This window comes from Excalfactoria chinensis, chromosome 5 (genome assembly GCF_039878825.1).
Source record: "Excalfactoria chinensis isolate bCotChi1 chromosome 5, bCotChi1.hap2, whole genome shotgun sequence".
In the NCBI taxonomy this organism is placed as follows: Eukaryota; Metazoa; Chordata; class Aves; order Galliformes; family Phasianidae; genus Excalfactoria; species Excalfactoria chinensis.
Genome location: NC_092829.1, coordinates 39,604,571 through 39,624,397, shown reverse-complemented (window position 1 = coordinate 39,624,397; position 19,827 = coordinate 39,604,571). Strand labels below are relative to the sequence as shown.

The following is a 19,827-nucleotide window of genomic DNA, read 5'->3' as shown; positions in this document are numbered from 1 at the left end:
GAACATGAACAGAAAAGGAATAGAATATAAACTAAAAAACACAATAAGGTTTTCTATTTTTTTCCCAAAAATTTGCATTTCTTTTGGTCTGCTGTACTGTGGATGATATTTTCATTATTGATTTTCATTATATGAGTAATTGTTTTCTTTAAAGAATACAGCTTCTGTCACTGTAGTTGAAAGGTGTTTGTGTTGAAGAACCTTATCACCACTTGGAAGTGAAGGCTTCCTCTTCTGACACAGGATGTCGGTGACAAATTTCCTTTAGACCCAAGTCCCAGCTTAGTTGCTAATGGAGATAATTACTTTTAACGAGATAAAACTCCTAATGAAGAAAAGTAAGATCATACAAATAAACAAGTGCATATGTAGAAGTGGGCCTTTAGATTTTTGTTGCTGTAGACCTATCATGTAAAATTCTAACAAATGAATGAATGTTACCAGTTATGTAGAAAGATGAATATTGACACCATATTGAAAGGACTGATGTTTTCTGATCAGTGTGGATTCTGCTGAAACCTGTAGGTGTACTCTATCAACCGTTTTTTTATAGAAGTTTCATATTAAAGAAATCTGATTTAAGTGTCAGATATAAATGAACGTATAGAGCTATACTGATATGTTGTCTCTATGGATTCTGAGCAATCTGGGGAAGGGTGTAAGGAAAGGGCAAGTAATATTTCCTCTATGTACTCTTCCACTTTCCCATGATCCCATGATAATGGGTTTCCTGATTCAGAGCCGGTACATTTGGGTTTAATGGCCCTTGATGGAATTATCATCTACAAATACATCCAATCACTCGAACATTTAATTGACAGCTGCAGAGTCTATGGGGATAAGTTCAGCAGTTAGCAATATGCTGTACATAACAGTATCTCCTTCTTTATAGTTGAACCTTGTAGGTTTCCCGTAGAACTTGTATTATAATGGATGGGGAAATGCTGTTACCTGTTCATCTACATGTTATATTCCATTCAGTTGTCTCATATCCATGTTAAAAAGTGAAAAGTGTATTTATTTATCCTCATGTGAAAGTGATTCCATACCTCTCACTCTCACCACTCTTCTTTGCAGAAAAAAAATCCCTATTCTGAACAACACCAGCCTTTAGTACTGATTAATGAGATCCTTTGTGGCAATCCTTTTCACCTGAGTAAAGTCCCTTTCTGATCAGGGGTTTTGAAGTAGGGTCTTGATGTGTGGATGTTGTGGGATGGTGGGAGCATCCTGATGGAATCAAAGAATGCCAGATATTCTTTCTTAAGAGAGGTATTAAAACATGTTAATGGGAAGTTCACAAAATGCAGACTAAGAGGTGACTTAGAAACGCCACCTGTAAAACCTAAGGGACATAGAATTAGTAATAAATAAAATATGAATGCAATTGGAAAACTCACGAGGAATTGAAAGTAGCAAGAAAGTGCAGCCTGATACAGCTGCTGCCTGAAAAGCTCAGTGAGGGGTAGAAGAAGAAAGAAATATGACAGGAGTTATACTCCCTAAACAAACTGACCCTTTGGAAGAAGGTAACTATCAGCATTTGTTATGAAATATCTTGATTTTTCTGACTGTCACCTCATTTCAGGTCTGACCAATGACATCTGACAGTTTTCTGCCAGAGGGCAGATTTTGTTAAACTGGGCTCATTTTCCTTCTTTTCACCACCTTGTGCTGACATTAAAATGAGTCCATATTCAGAACCCCCTTGCTTCCATTAGGTCCTTTCTGGTACCACCCCTCTGCTTAACTGCTGAGACCAATTAACTTTCTTCCTTCTCCCTCTCTGTTCCTTCCCTTCCACCCCGCAATATTTTGGATTAAAGTAAATTCTTCCTCTCTTTTCAGCTCCCTACAACTTATTTCAGTTGTGACATGATTTGCCAGGAGAGTTTCAAAATTACTGAAAATGAAGCCTCTTCAATTAAAATAAATATGAAAATGATAAAGCAAGTTAAGAGACCTGTACTGAAATGGATTCTCTAGAAAATTTGTCTGTACAGAGGAAAGAAACTGAAATCTGATAAGGACGTAGTCTACCCTGAATCCTGTAAATTCATAGCTATGAGTTGATCATAGGTATTAGTCTGTGTTAATAAAAGCAGTAGACATCTGAAAGCAGCTTGAAGTGGTTCTTGGTCATTAGCTGCCATGCTTAAATCCTACTATTGTATACATACATATATTTATAATATGCAATGTATGTATGTATATGTATCACACTGAGGGAAAGATGTCAGGGCTCTGGAATGTGTTCAGAGAAGGGCACTGAAACTGGAGAGGGGTCTGGAGCACAAATCTTATGAGGAGTGGCTGAGGGAGCTGAGATTGTTCAGTCTGGAGGAGAGGAGGCTCAGGGGTGACCTTATTGCTCTTTACAGCTGCCAGAAGGAGGTTGTGACGGGGTGGGGGTTGTCCTCTTCTGTGTAACTAGTCATAGGATTCGAGGGAATGGCCTCTAGTTGTGCCAGGAAGATTCAGGTTGGATTGTAGGAAATGCTTCTTTGAGAGAGTAGTCAGGCACTGGAACAGGCAGTCCAGGGAGGTGGTGGTGTCACCATCCCTGGAGGTATTCAAGGAACTTTTAGATGTTGTACTGAAGGACAAGGTTTAGTGGAAAATATTGGTGACAGGTGTGTGGTTGGACAGTGATCTCAGATGTCGTTTCCAACCTTGGTGATTCTGATTCTGTACTTTTTCTTATCCTTTTTAACTTATTGGTAGTTTCCTAATATTTACCTTGTGCTGTCAATATGAATTAAAGTTTAGTATTAGTCATATTAGTCATAAATGTTCTTGGAAGGTAATACAATATTAAGCTGAGACCTGTTCAATAGTTGTTTAAAACCTGTTGCCCTGTAGATAGCAGAAATGGGAGGCTAACACACTCATGTCTGCAATGAATCCTCCTCTCTATTAAGATTTGTTTGAATAGTTTTCCGTCACAACAGGTGCACAATTATTTTATGAGTAAAATATTATCAGCCTTCCAAATTAGCCAGGGCAAAATGCAAGTTGTCTGATTAAATAATCAAACCCCATGCTTAAAATGCTCTTGATTTCCACAGGAATTTTAAGATGCTAAGTCCCAGTCTATCAGTGAAACTGATTGTTTGCAGCATGCAAGTAGCAGCTTGTTGTATCCTGTGTGGTACATTTTACATAATTCATCCTACATTATACAAGACAAAACTGCTAAAAAAGCATGTAATAATAGGTTTTACTTCCAGTGAAACAATTTTAATCTACCAATGAAAGTATTATACTGTGCATTAAATCAGCAAAAAGTGGGCTTCTAATAGAAACTAGTATGAAAGTGTTCTGCATTCAATTAAGAAGCACATCAGTTTAGAAATCCAAAGCTCTCTGTTGTTTTTTAAATAATTTGATTTATGAAAGGAGAGGGAAAAAAAGAAATATCCTCTGAATCTGAAGTGCAGCTTGCAGTGTGAAGATCACATATGTCACTAGTTGTTGAATAGCTTAGTAAAATACAGCAACTTGGAGATCCAAGCTATGGCTAAGTTCAGAAACAGTATGAATAGAAAAGTTAGCAGTAGCTGACAGATACAAATTATGCACACGTATTTGTTTATTTTCATATCTGAATCTGTTTGTCAATCAAGGAATGCTATGAATCAGGAGATAGGATCTCAAATACAAAAACCACAAAGTCAGAGACAGCATCTGGAGGAGCTCCAAGCCACAAAAATTAGAGAAGAAGCACAGAAGGAACAAAAACTATAAATGTGTGCATGGATCCTGCCTCTATATGCATTGAATTTAAATAATTATGTTCATACATCAATAGGAATAATTGCTGATAAAAATTATAGTCCTCATTTAGGGCAGAAATATGTTTTACTAAATGTGAAATTAAATGTAGTTTATATTAACTAGGGATAATAATAAAGTGTGTAATGTAAATGGTTAACATTTCCAATATTTTTGAGCATATTAGTACTCTATGTGAAGGTACATCTTTTGCAATTTATTTGACTTGGAAATATGGTAAATTTATATTTGCTCATGGTATGTTCTACTGAAATAAGATCACAGTTCTGACATCTAAGAAGAAAATGGTTTATAGACAAGTTTCACCATACTTTGAAAGTCAGTTATATTGCTGATACAACTGTTTACAAGACAATATCAATTTTCAGTTTATATCTGGAAGGTGGAATAAAGTATTATTATAGGTACTAAAACAAAATCTCTTGTTAACATGCTGGTGTTGTACTCAAGTTACAAAATTTCAGAAGGCAGGGTAACGTATACAGACATTTTAGATAGGTTTGTGCAACTTAAATTTCTCTAAATCGGGAAAAGCTTACAGAGATCTCAAGTTTTGATGAAGAAAACAAAATGGGCATAACTGTTACATGGTTTGTTTTTCAGACCCATTAAGAATCATAGAGCTCCTTTTAACTTGTAACTGAAAGAACTTCTTTTTCCCTTCATTTCTATACTGTTGTGGCAGGATCTGTTTACTTACTGCTGAGATCCTGCAAATCACAGGATGGCTGAAGATTTTCTTAATATAGGGTCTCTGGTAAATAGAGAGCTCCTACCTCAGGATTCATTTGTAAATTATTTAGCAGTGTTCACTATTTTGATGTTTTCTGCACCTCCTAAGGTGTAATTTTGGGTCTCTTGGACTTCAGCTACAGATGGCGGTGCCCACTTGTTCTACAAAACTGTATGGTGATAATCAGGGAATCACTGGAGAAAAAAATATGGATGCTAATTACATGTCTGCTAAATCTGCTATGGGAAATTTACATTATGACAGTTATGCCTATGTAAAATACTTCAATACTTTAAACATATAGAAATTAATGTCAAGTTCAAGTTTGGAAGTGATGGAACACTGATGTATGTAATCAAACTGAAGACTGTTAAACTTATTTTGATGAAACAGTCTTCCCAAAGGAGAAAAAGTATTTCTTGCAGTAGGCCCACTCCAACTCTTGCAGCATCATCTGTGAAAGGAGAGTGCTGATCTTCACTGATCAAAGTCAGATCCTGTACACCAGCTGGAATCACCAGAGCCAGGGCTGAGACTGCTGCTACTGTCTGAAATTGTAAAATTTATAATCTCAGTTACTGTGATGATTCTTAAGAGGCCATGAGAGGAGCGTGTTTGTATTTGCATAACACACGTTACTAGCTCCTAAAGAGTTTCTTTTCTGTTGAACTCAGGATATCTTATACTTGTTTAGTGTTCATGACTGACAGATAGAAAATAGTTAAGTGATGTGAGAACTGGGAGGTTAACTGATAAACAAGGTTAACTGATAGACAAGGTAATGATTTTGGAACATGTGCTATTATGAGCCTTCCTAGTAGTGCTTTTTTTGGATGGCAATAGCTGTGTTGTAGCAGGTGTTTAGAAGTCATGTGGTTGAATAAGCAATTGAGAAAGTCACTGTTCTCAAAGTGTATAAACTCAATTAATGCCTAAAGCAACACTGAGTACTTGATTTATTTTAAAAAATATATATTATATTTTATATTTTTATATTAAAATTATTTTTTATATTTTTATATTAATTTTTTTTTTTAATATTTTAAATCTGGGAGGTAATTGTGAATAAGTGCATGTGGCTGTTGCCTTATAAATGCATTTCTGTATTCTACTTGTCATATTCAACTTATACAAGTTGAGCTTCTCAGATGGACTTCTGTCTTGTATGTTGAGTACATGGTGTAACTGAAAACACAGAACATTTCATGTGTACAAGAGTGGAAGAACATTATATTTTCTATTATATATCAAACCAATAATGGAAGAGTTCCCAGGAAGACATTTAAAATTTGAAAATGAATGCAGTCTTTCATGCCTTGAAGTTAGCAATGTGCCAAAAGGCTCTAGGAAGTAATATGTAGGTAGTTCTGGTCTTTCAGCCGTGGCTTTAGTGTCTAGAAATGACAGATGAAAATACTCAGAAAAATTTTCTGGTGATGTTCTATGACTTAGACACATTTCTCATTTTTAAAAACAGTGTTAGAAATCATTTGATTCGATGGGCATTAGATGCTTAAAGTATGCATGAAAACAGCCAGAGATCTGTCTGCAAAAGTAAGAGACTGAAATCCATTTAATCTGCTTGTCCCAGGGAAACCTAGGGTCCAAGAAACACCTTGGAAAACTATCTGAGAACTTTTCAGATACAGTCAGATTTAAGTCTTGATGTATATTTAAATTTCATAGAAATCAAAAGGCCACTAAAGGAATTGCTTAAGTGAAAAAAAAAATATGTTTTGCAGTTGTAATTAGCCTTCACCATAGCTGACAGTATTTCGGCATCACAGGTCACTGATGGAGCTGCTAAGTGTGTCACAGACATTAATTTGAGTTGCAATAGATGTGTTGTTTGGAACATAGCTTTATTTTATTTTATTTTATTTTATTTTATTTTATTTTATTTTATTTTATTTTATTAGGACACTTTAAAGGAACACGATTAACTTTCAAGACACTTCTCAGTAGACATGCTGCTTACTTCTGCTTTTGTTTTTCCTGTTAGGAAAAAACAAAACAAAACAAACAAACAAACAAACAAAAAAACAACAACAAAAAATGTAATTGTGGTCACTGTGGAAATGAATTAATGAAAATGCAACTTGGACAAATTTTTGTTGTTGTAAGGTGAGAGCAACTGTTAGGGCATCCTAATTTGTTAAATATCCCAGGGATATAATCCCAGGATTAATAAGGTTATCAATTCAAGTGAAATTGTAATGGATTTGAGAAACTTCTTGATGTATTTCTTACATGTAGCTTCCCTTTTTTTTTTTTTTTTTCCCAACATGAAGCATTTTCTTTTTTCTGGATTATCTTTCGGTTTTGCCTAAAGTTGTGCCTACAGTTCAGGCTTTAGAATAGTAAATCATGCTAAGGCCTTGGAACAGGCAATATTTATGTTTTTGTTCAGAGTGATTCTGTCAGAGTGTTAGAATTTCTGTATGTCTGGTTAGGCTCTGGAACTAGCTGCCATGGGGGTTGTTGAGTCACCGTCCCCAAAGGTGTTGAAGGAGTGTTTATATGTTGTATGTAAACACATGTTTACATGTTAAGGGAGATACTGCTGGTAGGTGGATGGCTGGACTGGATGATCTTGGAGGCCTTTTCCAACCTTGATGATTCGAGGATTCTATGATATGCAGAATGGAAGAAATTGATACCACTTTATGGTTCTGAGATTGTGAAGAGTTTCATTACCAGTCATTCCATAGGGAAGGGTCGTATTAAATGCTTTGTTTGTGATCAGCTAGGTATACAAATAAATTGAAATAAGAAAATATCCCAATGTGCTTCTAGTTGCTTGTAAGAAACATCTGGCTAAACATGCTTGTGGTTAGTGTATAATTATTCCAGTACACAGTTAGAATGTGGGTAGAACTTCAATTTGTAAATTTAGGTCACCTCTGGTTAATGTGATTTAGGAGTTTTTCTGCCGTTAGAAAGCTGGGATTGATAATTTTGCAGCGTATTTCAAAGAAGCAGAACTAGTTTTTCATAGAAATCTAATTTGTTCCAGAATGGGTTCATTTTATTTGTTTGCTTGCTTATTTATTTTTTAATTAAATCATGAGGGACCAACAAGCACTGCTTACTTTGTTTTTTCCTTCTCATACTCTGTGGTTTTTACAAAAAAACAAAAAGCAAAAATGAGATAATCCATATTTGAAGCATTCATGTGCTCTGCTAAATGGGTTTTACAGATTATTAGATTGTATGTAGCAGATAAGTAGCACTTTCAGTGTAAAACTAGTTACAAAAGAAATTTAAAATAATCAGTTTTACAAGCCCGGAGCTTCCAGTTTTGACCACCTAACACTGTTATTAATGAACATATCAGTGGACTTGTTTCAAAGCTCACTGAAATCAATGTAAATCCTTCAACTGACTTCTGTGGGCATATTCTAAATGTATAAAATTTGTTGCTTTGCCATACATATCAAAGGCTTTTGACTAAATTGTCTCTTCTCAGATGAAGCAGGAAGTTTCTTCTTTACAGCTTCCATGATCGACAGGGTATGCTAATGTCCTTGTTTTGCAATAAACTTTGCTTCTTCATTACTTATCACCAGAGGCAATAAAAATCTTCAGAGGCAAATATAAGTTTTTCATTGATATACTTGTTTGTATTTGTAAGACATGAAAGATGAACATGTAATTAAGATCAAAATTAAAATTTATATTTAAAGTATATAAATCTTGCAGTACTAATACTCCTCATATTTATATTTAGACATTTTTGAGTGGTGTAACGACTAACTAAAAACTCATGGAAGTAACTTATTTAAGAAGATATATAAAAAGTAACTGCTACAGCATAAGTCAAAATATATTTCACAGGGGCACATATCTCCTGTGTATATTGCGCATTCTCAATGCAATAGAAGAAATGTGTTTGGGTAATAATTTTCTGTATAGGAAAAGAGGCAAGATTACTAAAGTGTTAGTATCTCACTCCAAAACAAGTAAATCTGTCGGCCTTTTTATAATGCAGGTGCAGTGACACCTGTGAAATGGATCTCGTCCTTTCTTGCACTCACAGATAAAAGAATTAATTACTGTGTTTGTTCTCATGGACCTTCTGTGACAGAGATGCTCAGGTTCCACATAAGGTACCACATCATCCTCCATAAAACTAGGTTGGCACCAGCAGAATGTACAGTACAGGTAGGTTTTCTCACCTCATTTGGCCATGTTCAGTTGCAGATGCACACCTATAAGCTGAATGGACTTCAGCTCTCATTTCTTGCCATCACTCCATGTATGTATTACCAGACATTACAGTTCAAAAAGTTCTACACTCTTTTGAGAGAAGAATCACATTATTTCTGCAAATACTATGATAAAAATGAGAAAAAAAGAAAAATGCTATTCAGAACTTTTTTCAGTAGCTTGCTGATTAAAATGGGAAACTTAATTAAAACATACGATTCTCTTTCATCTTCGTTATTAATCTGCAGTTGAGACAATGTGACAAGACTGAAAAAAACAAGCAAAACCTTCATTTACATCATGAACTTTTTTTTTTTTTTTTTTTTTTTTTTTTTTTTTTTTTTTTTTTTTTACGAAAGACAAATAGCAGCTAAGGAAATCACAAGAAACTGTAAGTCCTGTTATACAGGAAAATTAAAGTCATCTAATTCATATGAGCTCTACTCATCAGATGAGATATTAAACTAGCTTCCTCTAAACTCAGCTTCCTTCCAGTCATTTTTATGAGTGTACATATACAATTCTCTTTCCAGAATAAGATTAATGGAACAGATATTTAGTTCATCCCTGTGACTGAAGATACAAGTTTTAATTGGAGAACTCTTCCTTCCAAACAAGTGCTTTTTTTCTTTTTTCTTTTTCTTTTTCTTTTTTTTTTTTTTTCCACAACAGGAAGAAATACAATTTTGAAAAGAACAAGAACAACAAAAAATGTATAGATGATTTGGAATTGTATCATGTTTACGTAATACAAAAATAAGACTCATTTTGAAGAATACCATGGTGCCCAGAAATCTCTTGTTAAAGTTAAAATTGAATATGGAAACAAAATGGTTTTTATCCAGCAGTGCTCTGTTATGAAAGAACAATCAATGAAACGGAGCAATTTCAAAATCAGTCCTGAATTCCCCATTTACATTTCTTTCTTTAGCAGACTCTTAATCTTTGCATGTTGGTTGATAGGATCCAGGCTGTCATCAGTTGTGACTCTAAACATTGTAATTCCAAAGAAGACGCTATCTTTGATTATATATAAGCAAAGCATCACATCTTCTCAACTTAAATAGAAAGGTACAATAAATATCTATCACCTTTTACAGCAATTTTTATATGAATGTTAAAAATAGCTTAGCATTCACATGCCAGACCACCCATCACTCCTCAAGACACAGCTGCAATATTCAATCAGAACTTAAATAGTACAGAAGAACTTCATTCAGTAAACTTTGTGTGTGTCAGAAGAGACAAAACCAAACCAAAACAAAACAAAAAAATAGGTTAGAAAGCATAATCCAGAAAGGAAAATGATGTTAAAGACAGAATGCTGTTGTGTTGGAATTCCTCTGAAAATGGTATAAAAAGCAGAGTAGTACTTCGCATTTTTAATTTGATGTATCTGCTATTCATCCTTTGACTATTCTAAAATTCAGCCAAAGCTGATGAAAGGCCTGGTATGTTTTGAATCAGGTTCACAGAGAAAATGATAAGGAACAGGAACAAATGACTTTAGCTGCTATGTGTGGTTCATATGGATGCATTGTATGTATGGGAATATGGTGATCGGTTTTCATACTGTAGAAAATATAAGGTATTTCTACTGAAATTTCTGGAGTTATATGTATATTTAAACAACTGGAAGAGAATTAGACCCACTGAGGTGCTAGTTCCATTGCAGTGAATAAGTTATTAGAACTGAGAACATCATTGTTTTTAAGGGACTTGATTTTCTGACTATGTCTAGTCTCCAGAAGACAAAAAACAGGTTATCTGCCTTTCCATTTCCTTATGATACTGCCCCTGTTTTTCTCTGTGATGCCTTAAAGGATTATGGGACTATTGGCTTGGTGTTAGTTGTACAGACCTTGCAAAGAGAAAGTTGCAGGATTTAAGTTTCAGACCCTTTCTATGACTGTCATGTCATCTTGAGGAAGATATAACATTGGTCTGCTATTGCTTTTTGTGCTTCATATGTGTTCTCTAAAAGCAAACAGTGAAATGATCTTGTGCTATTTTCACTTAAGACAGTATCTTCATTTAAAAAAAAGAACTAAAAGTAACAAAGGAAAGCAAAACACTGATAAATATGACCCATGTGGGGTTGTTTGCACAGAGAAAATTCTGATTGTAAAAGTTGATTGCTATAGTGAATGATGTTTCAGCCTTTCTGCCATGTTAATTAACACCATTTCTGGCATAGAATCATAGAATGGCTTGGGTTGAAGGGAACCTTAAGGACGAACATTTTCCAACCACCATGCCATAGGCAGAGATATCTTCCACCAGACCAGGTTGCCCAGGGCCCTATCTGACCTGGCCTTCAGTAATTCCAGAAATGGGGCATCCAGAGATTTCTGGGCATCCTATTCCAGTGTGGCACCACTCTCTGAGTAAAGAGTTTTCTTCTTATGTTGAATCTTTACCTACCCCACCCTTTTAGTTTAAAGTCATTGTCTCAGCTGGATGAAGGAATTCATTTCATTCTACCTGCATTTTATAGTTTGTCTAATACAGGGTGTAGTATACTGTCATTATGCTCCCTGATAATTTTTTAATTTTTTTTTACAGAAGAGGAAATGTTATAAAATTACATAACTGAGTTAAGTTTTCTGTATATCATTTTTTTTTTTTTTTTCCCACTTCAAATACCTCTTATATTTTTTGGTAATTATATATATTTTCTTAATATCCATTTCTTTCTGCTGTATGGCCCACAAATACAATCTGAAATACACATTGTTCCTATCCTCAGAATAAACTCCCTTCTCAATCTAAAGAAGTACTGTCAATGGTAATTAATGAGAAAAACATAAAGGGATGGTCAGGAAATTTTTCAAGTCTCACATTTCTTCCTGAGTAACTTAAACAAATGGACCATCTTTCTTCCTCTCTTGTTTGTAATCTTTTTCTTTTAAAAAGCGTTGGAATTGAGAGTTAGAGTCAATAATAATAATAATACAAATTTTGCTCTATAACACCACCATGTTCATTTTATTTTGGTGTGTTGTGCCCTGGGCTACAGTCTCCTCAGTTAACAAAATAAAACTTCTCATTTTTCTTTTCTCTTTACATCATCTTTTAGTGTTTGTATTGCTGTACAGATTACTCACAGCCTGTGGCCTCTGCTGCATCGTTATATTCTATTTCAGCAAGAACAGGTTGGCTGCGAGTTTTTAGTTGGAATGCTAATATGTATTTCCCTGTTTATATCCAGTATTATCACTTTTTTTCCCCCCTCCATATAGTCTTAGTAGATATTTTGAGTATATATGAAGCATTTCTAAAACCACTCAAAGCACTAAAACTGAATTCTCATCACTGGATCTTGACTTGCTGCCGAAAAACCCTAGAAATAATTGATTCAAAAAATTGTCTTCATGCACACGCATGAATTAACACTTAATATGTACTTCTGATATTTAGAATATGAGGTGACAAGTTATGGAATTTGAAAGTCACCCCAGGAAACTGGAGAGTTTTTTGTTGTCTTTTGTTTGTTTGTTTGTTTTGTTTTGTTTTTTTCTTATTTGAGTAAACGATTTAAAAATAGAATTGTATATATGGAATAGTAACAATATTTCTCCATATAGTTAAATCCTCCAATGTATATGTCAGATACAGTTATTTTCATATGTTTGAAAGAGTGAGAAGTGCAATCAATTTATTGGAATTCCCCTTTCGTGGGAGCTGTTTTGGAGGAGGGGGAGGCTGAAGCTCTGGCTAACATCACATTCTTTTGTACATTCCTGAAGTGGATTAAATTTTAGGACTCAACTGTATATGTAGCACATTGCTAAAAATTGCACAAGGTACCGTTGTGCTGCTCCGTGGACTGACCAGAAACTGCTCGATCCAGTCCTATTCCTAAGCAGTAATTTGTCAATTTTGGAGCTGCTTGGTAATAACTTGTGACTAGTTTATGTTGATCTGGTCACTGCAGTGTTTCCTCTTGAATGTCCTATTTTAGTTTGATTAGAGCTATTGTGAAAAAGAGTCCAGTAAGAGAATCTGTGAGTATAAGGTGTTTCTCCAGAAACACTTAAGAATTGCTATAAGATGATAACAGAAAAAAAAAAGAAGTCCAGAAAACAGGTGATATTTGAGATTGGGGAAAAAAAATAAAAAAAAAGTTAAAGGCTTAGAAAGTGATATTATCTCAGGAGAAGACCCTACTAAAGTTAAGGTACAAGCATTTGTTGCCTCAGTTGCCATTGGGCAATAGCAAATCTTTAGGGGATGTATTCAGCTGGAGTACTTTGTACATTCCTGTGAATTATTTGTTCTTAAATAAGAATAAACAGCTCTCTGTGATTTGTAAAGTCTGAAGAAGGGATAAACCAAACCCTTCAGATTCTTTTGAGAAGGGAAAAAGAAGTGAGTGAGACTTTTCACATGGTTGAATTAGGTACAGTAGAGCATTAACACTTGGAGGTGCAATGAGAAAGGATACTTGCACCCAGGGACTCAAGTTTGCCTCTATCCCAGCTTGGTGTCAGGGAGGGATGTGGATGTGCACTGCTCTTCTGCACATGTATGGTGTCCCTTGGCTGGGCAAATGGCTGGTGGGGTGGAAGAGAGCCTCAGTGCTAGCCATACTAAGCACAAGTAGGTGCAGAACCCTGCTAAGGGCCAGAGACAGGCCTGCAGCTCAGCGTGCATAGCGCTGCAGCTGGCCTTTGTGATGGACATTGGGCAGCCCTGCTGTCACTGCCCCAGCTGCCTCCTGCACCTCCTGGTGGGCATGCTCACATGGGAAATGAAGGCTTGTCCCTACCTGGCTGAGGCAATTCATCTCCACTTTGCTCCCTGCAATTTATAGCTTGCCTGGGAAAGAGCCTGGCCTGTGCAAGATTGTAGCTATATCAAAACTCTCCTGTTCTGCAAATCATACTTAGTTTACAATAGTTTCAGACCACTCACTTCTAGGAAATGGCTTAAACATATGAACTTCTGTTGTTTCGAAACTAGGATGAATACTGAAGATCAACAGTTAAGCATTTTCATCCTTGTCATAACAGTAAGATGCTTTGTGCACACTGAAGACATTTTTTATTTCTCTCGATGACAAACAACTTTTACTCTATTGAACATCTTCAGCCTTTCCTAATGTTAATTTGCATTATTGTGTGTGGGCATAGGGTGTTAATTTTTCCTTGCTAAAAGTTTAAGTCACAGAATCATTTTGCAACATATGGGTGGGGGGAAACTCACACCTCTGCAAGAGAAGCTATCCAGTTTGATTTGCATGCTGGACATGTTTGCCGCACTGCCTTCTGCACTGGGATGCTACAAAGCACAATGGAAGCATTTATATGACTTTTTATTGACTGAGGACTGGACAGTAGCATATGGGAACATCAACAATTGCTAACTGATAATGAAATAAAGAAATTCCAGTATTCTTGTGTTATAAAAAGAAGGGAGAAAAAAAGTCATTCAGAACTTAGTCATATTGGTTCAGCTGTTGTAACCAAAGACTGATAAGATAATGGAGGTCTTTGTGGCTGTTTTCTACTGAAATGCTTTATCTTTATGATGCACTTGGGGCCATTTAGAGTGGAAAGCTTTTTAAACTGCTGTTGGAGTTAGAACTCAAATTAGATGCTATTGCAATGGAAGGGGGTTCCTTAGTGAGGCAGCCCTCACAAAGTGACTTTTATCTCCAAAGCCCTTCCATTACATTGTTACTTTCTTCTGTTTTCCCTGTTTATTTTTGTTGACTTTTGCTGCCCTATTTTGTGGCATTTAAAAAGTGACCCAATCAAAAAAGGGTAAATGCTAAACGCTGGACAGAGCCTGTGAAGTAACGACATCACAGCCTATCTGATGTGTGTTGCAGACTGCCGTGTTAGACAGAATGCTTTAACCAGGTTATCTCTGGGCAGCTAAGATCAAATACACTTTCTTTTAAGTCTAGCATTGTGGCTTTGCTTTCTTCTCAAACAATGTCCATTAAAAAAAAAAAAGAAAAAGAAGAAGAAAAAAAAAAGGAAACAGGGTAATTGATTCATAGAGGTTTTTTGTTTGTTTTTCTTTGTTGTTGTTGTTTTTTAATGCTGAAACTGCTTAACTTGATTCAAAATCGTTTTTGACTGTTGGTTGAATTTCTTTGGTTGGTAGTACTTTGGGTCTGCCGTTATGTGATTTAAAGCCTTTCTTAGTTTCTGGCACGGACTGCAGCTCTCTCTTGCTTTGCTGTCTTGGTTTCGTATAAGTCACGCTGTGTGTTCATTCTGAAAACATAACAAAAATAATCATTTGTGATTCATTAATTTGTATTTCCTGTAGGTATACAGGATGAAAGTTAGTTTAGATGCAGTACATAAACAAGGATGATATTTTTAATGCTTTATACTCATCGTGGAATTTGAGAGAAATGATAATACTTTGCAGCTGTGCAGAGATCCTGTGCAGAGATCCCTAAGTGCTTCAGCAACATCAGCTAGCCCAGCATGCGCACCTCTGCCTGGTAGTCTTTTATTTGGGTACATGTTGGAGGACTAAGGAAGCACATTCAGGAACCAAAGTAATTCAGTGTCACAGCTAAAAATCTGCCGTCAGCAAGCTTCGGATCAGCCCTATAAATTTCTGGCTTAGTTATGACTACATTACTTTGTCCTTTATTCCCAGGATAGAATATGTAGTTATATCTTGTTTTCTTTTGCTCGGTGTCAGAGAGATTAGTTTAGAAGTCTATTTTTTGTTATGCCTGCTTTTTTTCTTTTTCCTTTGCCGACAGTTATTGCTCTGCTTATATCTCATGACAACTTGCCACAAGGACTGCTCCAAATCCAACTCTGAAAAGCCTCCTGTGTTTGTTAGCATGCAGATACGTCAGCATATCTCAATATAGTCTAAATATGCAGTAATAGGTAATGGGAATGCGGTAAGGTGGTAAATCAGGGATTAATTTAGGAACTATAGTTATATTCTCTCCCTGTAGTTACAGCAAACCAGATTTAAATATTCTTTGAAATACTTTAGAAGAACCTAAGTAGTTAAAATGCAAAATGGTCCTTCTGATTTTTATTAAATGAATCTTATTGTAAGATGTGTGATCTTCCTATTCCTTTGTGTCCCAGAAATAATGTGGTGCTGTGATCAATTTTAAAAGGCAGGTCTTTGCCACAGACAGAATTCTTTCTAAATGTAATTTTAGACCACAAGTTGAACTCTTCTTTCTTTTTCAGTAGATTTATAGCTACTTTTTATTTTCTCAGTCCTGGTTAGATTGACCTATGACCAGAATTTCTCAAAAGTTCTCTTTGATGCTTTAGTCCTGTTCAGTCTGACCATTTTATCTCAATTTGTGCTCCAGCCTACACAAAAACAATCATAGCCTACTGAAAAATTAAAAATGCATTATTTTTGGAGCTTGTGACAATAAGCACAAAGTCAGGAATGTATATCCAAAGAATTATCACAAATCAGAGACCTTTTTTCTTTCTTTTTTTTTTCTCTCAGATCTTGTGGTGGAAGTAATTGTTATATTTGCTGTTATATTTGTTGTACAAACAGTCTTTGAACGCTGTCGGCTTCTCAACAACACAAATTTTTAAATACTGCTGCTGAGGGGAGTCAATGGATCAAATTCAGTTTATCTGAAGTCACTGAAATAAAGGCCCCTAAGAAAAACGTGTCAAATGTAAAGGTCTTTCCTAACTGAAGACCATTTTGTGATAGAGCCAAAGGTTAATAAAATCAGTAGTGAATGTAGCAATTTTACAGATAAGCTATTCACAACTAGTGTAGTTACTTGAATAAAAAGCTAATTCAGTTCTAAAATGCCACATGCAGTAGCAGTGAATAGCTGCTTTTAGGTGCTTTCTGGAGGAGGATAAAATACAGAATCACAGCACTCTTCTTTTCCAGCATCCCTGGCTGCCTGTAAATTGCTGTGAATGGGACTGTAGGCTGACAGGCTCTATTAAGACAAACTGCCTTTCTCATCGGAGAGATAAAATAAATCAGGTGTTTAGTCAAATTAAAATACTTCAGATGGAGCAGGCCCTGGGGAGCACTGATCCACCTGACAAATCTGAGAGAAACTCAAGACAGATGTGTTTTGGGGATAAGGAAGACCCCCATGGAAAAAAAAAAGTGCACGGCTGTCTTTGGAGCAGGAGAATAGGATTAGAAAAGAGAAAGAGAGCTGTGATATATAATATTTTATGGATGCTGGCATATTTACTGTGTATTTTTTACTAAGCTTTTTGTTTTATCTGTTTTTATGGCAAATACATTTTACAGAGAGCTATACTTTATTTTATTTATAGGTATTTTTTAGTCAGCAGAAGAAGTTTATTTACTGGTAATGAGTTTAGGAATCTCATTGCTTACTGCAGTAAGTGGATGCAAAACAGATGATGATGGCACACAGCTACTGATGACCTCTCTTGGCCCAGCCAGATCAGCTCAATCTGGTCTGCATTCTGAGAAAGTTGTTTTTATTGGTATTTAAACTGTAAAATAATAGTTGGGATTTTCCACTCTAAAATTAAATTATACCTCCCCCCACACTCTTCGTACAACAACATTCTGCATCTTATGATTTTTCCTGTCTTGAGCCATGTTCGGTTAGGTGTTGTGCAGCTTCGTGGAGGTCTCCTTATTTTCCAGAAGCACAGTGTACTTTTTGCGGTCATCAGTCCTATCCTGTTGTTGGATTACATAGCACAGTGCAAATTAAAGAGTAGAGTGTTTTAAAGGGGGTTAGTCATTTTAGATGTGTTTCTCTGAGGGGGAAAAAAAAAAGAAAGAAAAACAATTACTACAAGTTTTTGAATAGAAACAGTTATTTCTGCTCTCTATTGTATAAAATTAAAAAAAGAAAAGGAAAACAAAAGAAGAAAATGAAATGACCTTACAAACGTGCTGCGACTGCATCGAACAGTTCTGACTAATCATAACAAAACAATAAAATATCATAGCCATAACTGGTACTCTTTGTGGTACCTTTCTGCTCATGTTATGAAGCAAGCAGAGAGTGTACAAAGAATAAAGGATAAGATAGAAACTGAGCAGGAGATGCATATCTGCTTTGGGTGTGTAAAATATTTTATGACTGTAAGATTAGAGGTCCACATTACAATGCCAAAGCTGCTTGACAGATGTGAAAGTCTCGAGCTGTGGTTTCCCAGGTGGCAGTGAATGGCAATAAGTATCATTTGAGGCAGCAGGTTGCTTCCTATTGGCTTTCTAAAATAGGTGGACTGATTGATCTCTTCCTGCCATAATGGGCAAGTAGGGTTTTTTTGGCAGAATAGTCCTTTCTCTCTAAAAATAAATGTCAGTGTACTATAACATACTCCAAAGCACCTAACTAATGTTTCATTTGTGGTGCAAAATATTCAAGACTAAATCAAATGAGAGTTTGAGAGAGTTAATGTTAGTCAGTTCAGAAGTCTTGGACGATCAAATTGATGTCACCAGTGTGGAGCTCAGTACAAGCTAACGGATCCTTGCGAAGCAATATCTTCAATGCAGGTATTTTCTCAACCACGTACCTGCCTAGGCTTATTTTTTAAATCTTTTTAAAGTTTGCTTTGAAACAGCTTTTTGCAGAAATAGTCTTTTCTTGTTTCAGTTGTACATATCATACTAAGGATTTGGAGTAAGTTCAAATATTTCAGTGTCCTGCAGCTTTAACTTCACGTAGCCATTGTATTTCTAGGGACAAAAAATTTCTAAAACTTTTACTTCAATAGGAGAAGTTACTTGTGTTTCCCTGTCAGAAGCCTTTGTCACTTGCATATTGAGATAAGATTTGGCATTACAGAATGCTAAAACATCAATATGTTGCAGACTTAAAAATTGGATAGTTGATAGTGTCCAAGAGGTTGAATATTTTCAGCACTTTATGTAGTAAAATGCAATTAACAACTGTACTTAAATCAGGTACTTTTCGTATCTCTGACTTTGACTGTTTAAAGTGAACAAGTTAAGCCATCTTTTGATAGAAGGCAAGTGTAGATGGAGGCTTTTTGTGTGACACTTGTGCAAATGAAAGCCTGCCTAAGAGTATTACTGATCCTGTCACAGCATGATGTAAATGGTTGAGCATCTTGCGTTTGTGACCTGCTTAGCAAGAGTCTGTTTTGTTTTCCCTCTCCTTATGAAACCTGTCAACCTCTTTCTTCTCTTCCCTAGAAGATACCCATCTTACTCCTGGGAAGAAGGTGGAGTCATAATTTTGGTGACAGTTTCTCCATTTCCTCCCAGGTCCTGTTCGTCACACATTTTCTTCCTCTTCAGAAAGCCCTGTGAATTCCTTATCGCAGTTGTGAATGGAGGAAAGGAAGGATGCTAATACCTTCTTCTACCTCTTATGCTGCTTCTCCCATCATTGTGGCAAATAACAGACTTGACTGCTTCTCAATTTGCTTAGCTTCTTCTCTAACTCTCAGTTCTCCTGTATAACTTACAATTGGTTCATTTATGTCCTTTCCAACTGTGAAGCTCCTTCATGTGATCTTCCCATATTCCCAAACTGCTGCCTCAGCTTCTTATAGTACTGGGGGTCTGAGAAGCTTACACAGGGTAATGCAGTGTAAGGCACAAATATGGGAGCTGACATTGCTGTTTGTGACAGAGTAACGTGTTCATATGTAAGATGGGATATTTTTGCATTGATTTGCAAAAGGACCCTGTACTCTTTACTTAGGAGACCCGTGCAATTTACCAATAAACAGACCATTAAGCATCATTAGCGCAAAGAATAAATGTACCGTAGTTTCATATTAATTAAGCGCTCTCTATAGAGTAAACTTTGAAAGTTAAATGAAAATTTTTAAGTCGTTTTCTCAGGTTAGCCATTTCTCTTAGGGACAAGTAGAGCTAATTTTAAATACATATTCCGTAACTAAAGCTTACATTTACCCAAATGACCCACCAGATATATGTGCATTTTAGAGAAATGATCAATAAACTATTAAACTTCTTCTTGGATGGAACAGCAGCCTTTAAGATTTTCTTTAGCATTCTTGCATAGTTAGGAAAAAAAACTAAGTACAAACACCTAACAAAATATATAAAATGAATGAAAATTATATCTAATAAACACTGGGCAGATTTAGATGGAAAAGAGATTGGGA

The 19,827-nt window shown here is 35.8% G+C and overlaps 1 protein-coding gene across 10 annotated transcripts in view; it reads left to right on the top strand.

Annotated features, from left to right (window-relative positions):
- SOX6 (SRY-box transcription factor 6) overlaps nt 1-19,827 on the top strand; it is a 393,141-nt gene that overhangs the window by 233,593 nt on the left and 139,721 nt on the right. The window lies entirely within an intron of this gene.